The sequence below is a fragment of the Castor canadensis genome, chromosome 6, assembly GCF_047511655.1.
Source record: "Castor canadensis chromosome 6, mCasCan1.hap1v2, whole genome shotgun sequence".
NCBI lineage: Eukaryota > Metazoa > Chordata > Mammalia > Rodentia > Castoridae > Castor > Castor canadensis.
The window spans coordinates 57689241-57696045 of NC_133391.1; positions in this window are offsets into that span (position 1 = coordinate 57689241).

Below are 6805 nucleotides of genomic sequence, written 5' to 3' on the forward strand. Positions count from 1 at the left end.
GGGAGAGGGAGGGGGCAGAGTGGGTGGTAAGGGAGGGGCTGGGGGCAGGGGGGAAAAATGACCCAAGCCTTGTATGCACATATGAATAATAAAAAAATGGCCATAGTCATGTCAATCCAAGAATCTGGAATCTGAATGGGTAAAATGGCTCTGAGCCATGGAATACCACGGCTGGACAGAAAAGTCAGAAGGACATCTGCCACTACCCTGCCCTGCAGAGATACTCAGAGATTCCATCAGGAAGAAGAGTTAATCTACCAGGTCATGAGGGGAAGCGAATATATAAGGGTCCTCACTGATCAGGTCATGTTCAACGTCCAAGCATGAAGGCCTTGAAAGCTCTCCAAATGGAACAGATTTATATTCTGCGGTCTCCACAGGAGGTAGCTCCACCTCTGGTGCTCCTGAGAAATTTGGCTTAGGCTCTGGACTTGGTTGTAATGCCAAAACTGGAGCTGTAGATAGATCTGCAAGAGGAGATAAGAAGGCCAATGACCACCTTGTCCTGAAGCTTTGGAAATTCAGAGATTGTCACTCTCAGCTTCCTTGAGAAGTCAGAATCCTGAACCCACAGAAGGACATCCTCCTAGACAGTGGTCCAATCCTTGTAGCTCATCCTTACTCCTGCTCCGGTGCCAGACTGGGAATGTACACAAGTTGGGGTTGTGCACACATCCCTCCTCATGTGTTCTCTATTCCCTGTCCCCAGGCTCCTCACTTGTAGCCTCAATCTCATGGAGCTCCATGTCTTCCCACTGGTCCAGCAGAAGGAACACTCGGACCTCCACTTCTGATCCTGGCATATAAATCACCAGGTAATTCAGTAGTAACTTCAGGCACAAAAACTGTGGTGGTACACAAAAATTCTCAAAGAAGTGGTCTGGCCAGGTGTCAAGGATTGATGACAAGGCCATGGAGCTAGATGGAAGGGCAATAGAATCACAGGCCTGGCCTTACCTTTCCCTTCCCTGCAACAGTAGATTAATAGGTGCATGGTTCCTTTGCCTGTTCCTGTTTATCCAGAGTACTTCACATGCTAGATCATGACATTTGTCTGTCCAGGCCATGGCAGGCAGGGTAAAAAAAAAACAGGAGCTGCAGGGATCCTCTACTGGCAGGAGCCCAAGCTAAGTGGTTTTTACACTTCTTCCTTGTCCAGGGACTCTCCACACACAGCTCCGTGTGTCTTTGGGGCCCTTCCCTCTGGAATGTCAACTCCACTAGGGCAAGTACTCCTGCCTGGGATCCACAGGGCTCTGGGAACCCTCAGATTCTAGTTCCAGATGCCTCAATACCTTGAGAACCATGTGCATGGTCTATCTGCCCATAAATCTTTTCTCCTGATTGTCAAAACCTGCTTCTGAGCATACATTGGGTCCCTGGATATCAGCTAAGCTCCCACTACTGAGGAATGAGGACATTAAACCTGTTCTGTGGCCCTGAGGAGCAACATGGTGGGCACGCCCTACAGGGATGGGCTGTGTTTCAGATGGTGGATTAACACAGGATCCTACTCTAAGATCCTAATAGTTCATTTAGCAATCAAGCACTCAGAATGACACCCACAGCTCTTTTGGATTCATTGTATTCAGTTGAATCCTAGACCTAAGCCCTGCAGTTGGAATCACAAGAGTTTTGGAGCCCAGGGTGAGTCCATTCCTAACCAAACTCAGCCCCCAAATGTCCCCACTATTTAGACAGGTACCCACCCACTTGACACAACATCTGCTTACATTTTCAGTTCTTCCTCTGGCCTTCCATCTTGGTTGGAGTCAAACCTAGAGGAGTCCATGAAAGTGTCACACCTATTGTACATATTATTTCACTGAGTGTTCCTGGGTGACTTACCAAGGAAATGGAGACCAGGATATCAATGACTTGACTGCTTTTTTACCAAATTGTGCTATGTGTCTGGAAACACAATCCCTTGCAGTAGGTGATTCATGTATATTTGTGCGAGTAATTAGGTCACCTGGCTCCTTGATAGATACCCCACTGTGTCTAGGTTCCTGGAATGGTCCCTGATCTGTTACAGGAAATGGGAAACTTCCTTTTAAAAATACAGAGACTACTGTGGTGAGGACAATGGTAAGTGAGGACCAAGTCAGAGAGATTCTCCAAGGAGGGCTGGGGACACTCAGTGTTGTCAACAGACCTGAGTGGCCAACTCCATAGGATCAGGCCTGGGAGAGGCACTTCTAGGGCTCATTCTTCTTGGTCCTTATGAAGGGGTCTCCACAATGAAACCAGGACAAGAGCAAGGCAGAGCATTGCTAAGTCACAGCTAGGAGTTGGGTTGTCCTCTGGGTATTGAAGTAGTGCTCACCAAGTGGAAAGCACATCCAGCACCTGCTCGGTGGTAGTGAAGCATCTATAGCTGCCCAGAGAGTTGTGGACAAAATTGGTGACCTCACATAAGGCTGAGTTCAATATTTCAGTTACCAAATTCTGCAGAGTTCCTGCCTTGACTTTCAGTTCACTGCAGGGTTCATTCCACATGGAGGCTGATGTATTTTCAGTCTGGGTGGGGAATAAGGAGGAACAATTTAAACACAACAGTAGCAACTGGCAAAAGAATTGCCCTATAGTGAAGTGAAATTTGCCAAAATGAATTTTGCATTCACTCAGGCATATACACCCACAGTCATATCAATGGTGATATGACTTTATGTGGGGGAACAGATTGGTTTGATGGCTGGGATCACCTATCCTGTCCAGGATTGTGTCACTTTTGCCATTCTCTGGGAAAAACCCAAGGATTTGTGTGCCTGGGCTGATCCAGTGTCTCAAAATGTGGATGAGGCCTCTGTTCTGGCCTTTCCTGGGGACTGACCATATGGCAGTCAGGAGACACAAAGAGGACATCCTTCACTCTTTAGTGTCTACAGAGCAATCAGCTTGCTGTAGTTGCTTTTCATTGTGGGTGCTGGTCATCAAAGTTCTGCATTGTCTTCAATCTTCAATATGATAAGTGAGGTCATCTCTAAAGTTTTACTCCACTAAACCTCTGCCTCAGAGAAAACTTCCCCAATGTGCACTGATATTCTGACCCACCTGCCTGCCCAGACCATGTTGAAAGCTACACACAGACACACTCAAACCCTAACCCATGCTGTCCTCAGATGTGCCTGGCAAGACAGTATCACAAATTTGAAGCGATAGAGAAGGGTTCATAACTGGTCTCTCCTTCCGACCAAGTATGTTACCCTGGACAGGTCACTGTGCTTCTCACATCCTCCCCACTCTCCCCTTTTTCTCATTGAGCACTCACCCTAGCATCTGCTACTTAGGAAATCCTTGCTTTTACATGCTCATAGCTATCAGTATTACTCATGATACTCAGGGACTGTTGGAAGATGTAGCTAATGCACTAATATGAAGAAGGGACAAGTAGAAAGGTAGATAAGAGAAACAACAAAAAATGAAATGTAGGCATTGCAGCACACATCTGCAATTGCCATTCTTTGGAGGCTCAGGGAAGAGCATCTCGAGTTCAAGGCTATACTGAGCCACATAGCCAGATGCTGTCCCTCAATTGAATAAAAAATGAAACACAACTCTACCCTAGCCTGAGTTCCATAAAGATATGAAGAGAAGAGCACAAGTGCCTGTATAGAAATGGATACATATGAACAAAATGGCTTATGCAAACTCAAATATTTACATGCACACCCACAGCCTTGTGTATCCCTCAAGTGTTTGGGGATGTTCAGGACACTACATGATATTTGCAGACCTGTGAGGAATGTGGAGATGTGGAGACCAACGTTATGGTGGGAACTAGTTACTGGGTAGACAAGGGGATTCAGGGTGTCTGTCAGGACTAGGGCTGACCCTGGATTTGGGATAGGTAGGGAGCACAAGAAACCCTTCCTGTTATCCTTGTGGTACCAGATTCCCAGGTAGTGCACTTCCCACTCTGATAACCTCTCCTCTGCTCAAGGTCACTTGAGAGCATCAAGGCCACTGAGAATGGCTAACTTCACACAGTAATGCTATCCAAACTAAACTACATACATAGCCACACAATGGAGGATGGGCTTTTGTGCAGGTGAGTAAGAATCCTGCCTCCAGCAACACACAGCAGAATGAACTACAGGCCCAGAATTCCCAGAAACAGCAAAGAGAACCAGGCATCTGCTCTCATACATTGCAGGGCTGAGTTTGCCCTCTTTGTACAACATGAACTGCCTCCACTTCCTCCTGCCCTCACAGAGGAGTTGACAATACTAGAAAGGATTGATGCTAGGACCCAGGATGCCAATATCAGGGCCCTGTCATGGGGGAGAATCTCAGGCTGATGGATAGAAGCTATAATACAGGTAGTCATAGGTAGGATGCCCTTATGGGTCTGCCTGCCAAAGGAGGAGCTGCTGCATGATCCCCAGGGCCCACCTATTTGCCTTCCCTCTAATGAGAGAGGAACAAAGGTTGCCATAAGGAGGGTTCACCAGAGTGTAAGTGGCCCAAGTTATGCCAGCCCTGACACCACCACACCTGCTTCCTCTCCTTGCCCAAATTTGGTCTCTGGAGAAGAGTCTTTCTCTTCACCACATAGAGTTCTATGTATAATTTTTATTGTCAATGAAATGTTAATGCAAGGCTCTCTCCTTCAAACCATATATTTTCTCCAGTTCTTGACTAAAATTTGACATGAGCTTTGATGGCCATAGACTGATCAGTCATCACATACGGACGCCTGGGTATGTGTAAGAGGGTGAGAAATGATGACAAGGGCAAAGTCACAGAACACAGAGATGGAGTTGATGTGTCATAATACACTGAGTGTTGTCATTCAGTAAGTACTGGATTACATGGTGTCATGAACCTGCCATTCAACACTCAGCTCCTTCTGAGCAGACTGTGAAGGGCCCCTGATCTAAAGTATTCCAAGGAGGTGTGTCACCTAGTAGGGCACCTACCCTGCCCACACCCACCCTTCCATGGAAGGTGCTGTGAGGCCAAGTTGGCAGTTGTGTGGGATATGGCTTCTTTGATTCAGGTTCCCCTTATCATTTCCATCCTTCTGGAAGCTAAAATGACCTTCTACCACTAGGCATCAAGGTTTAGGTTACTGTCCTTGATCCTAGGGATCATGTAGTGCCAAATCAGTGATATGACCTTCATGTTCATGATCCAAGACCTTACCATGGTGACACTGTGTCTTCGTTTCCTCCCTCAGGAAGCTGTCCAGCTTCTGGTCATGCTCACAGCCTCTTGGGCACCCACTAACCAATCTATGCTTTCACACAATCACTCAGACTCTAAACTCCCTTTCACTAAAGGAGTGAGGTCAGTAGTTCTCAGGCTTCACTCAAAGTTCTGGCACAGGTGATCAGTGAGGGCCTGGATTTTCTGTTCCATTCCTGAACCTACATAGTAACTGGGTTGGCCTTTGTACACTGTACTAAGTGGAGTTAAATTTTCAGGTTAAGAAAATGGCCCTATTCATGTAACTCCATGGATTTGAATGGGAAAAATGACTCTGCACCAGGGAATGCCAGATTTGTGCAGAAGGGATCACAGGAATTCCAGCCTCCACTATGATCTGCACAGTCATTTACATCTGTTAGTTTGAACTGCTCTGCCACCAAATCAGGCTGGAATGTCAAGAGTTGAGTGTTATACTTAATCAGCACCTTTTCTACAGCCACAGGTGAAGGCTCAGTAGACCCACATGAAGGAACTGGCATCATTGCTTGCTGGAGCTTTGGAGTCCCTTGGGGAGCTGTCTTGACCTCCACAGCCTCTGAATGAGCTAATTTGAGTTCCACATCCTCCAAAGTTACTCTGTCAGGTACTGAAGTTGGTTCCACACCTTTCTGTGGTGATAGAACTGCAGGAAGAGACAAGATCCCATAATTCTGCCTTGCCTTCCAAAGGCAGAGATTACACTAAGGTCAGTTAGTGACTGATTCTAGGTCTAGGCATTGGGCTAGCACACCCATGGATAATCCCACTGGGTCCTGGAATAACCCTCTAGGAATAATAATCGGAGACACCTACTCTGGGCAAGCAAACTGGGCCAATACCTGGACACTGCATTGCTAAGTCACAGCAGTGGAAATCCTTTTGGCTCACCATTTGAACAGTCTGTCAAGCTCATGCTCTGTTGTAGTGAACCTTGAGTTGCTGCCCAGGAATGGGGGGATGAAGAAGGAGTCCCTGGACATCATGGAAGTCACCATCTTCTCCAGAATTTCTGCCTTGAAGAGTTTCTCCCTGGAGACTTCACAGGGGAAGTGGGCTGACACATGTTCTCTCAGGTTTGGGGCCAAAGAGGGACAGTTCAAGCTTGGAGAAAGTAGCTAACTTGAAAAAAGACTTTGTCATAGAGTCAAGTGAAATAGGAAGATCAAATTTTCCTATATATATGGACACACACACATAGACACATACACAAACACACACCCACAAAAGTAGTGATCTGTTGTGTTCTTTGGGAGATCAGAGTGGCTTGGGTGCCCCCCCTTCAACTGCTCTGTCCTGCCTTCTGTCACCTTTGGGGTCCTCTTGAAACATATCCACTGGCATTGTGGCCAAATACTGACATAGTTTCTTCAGACATAGGCTGGCCTCCAGGGTTGGTTCTCCTGGGGCGTGAGCCTCTGCACAATGGGAGACATCGAGATAACATCATTTACTCTATAAGGTTTAGAGAGATATGAGTTTGTTACAGTTGATCAGGACAGTGGCTGTCTGGTGAACAGGGTTCTAAATTCTCTGGCCCATATCCAGGAAGTAAGGTCATCTCTGAAAGTCTCCACAACTGACACTTTGTCTCAGACAAGATATCTCCTAAGTC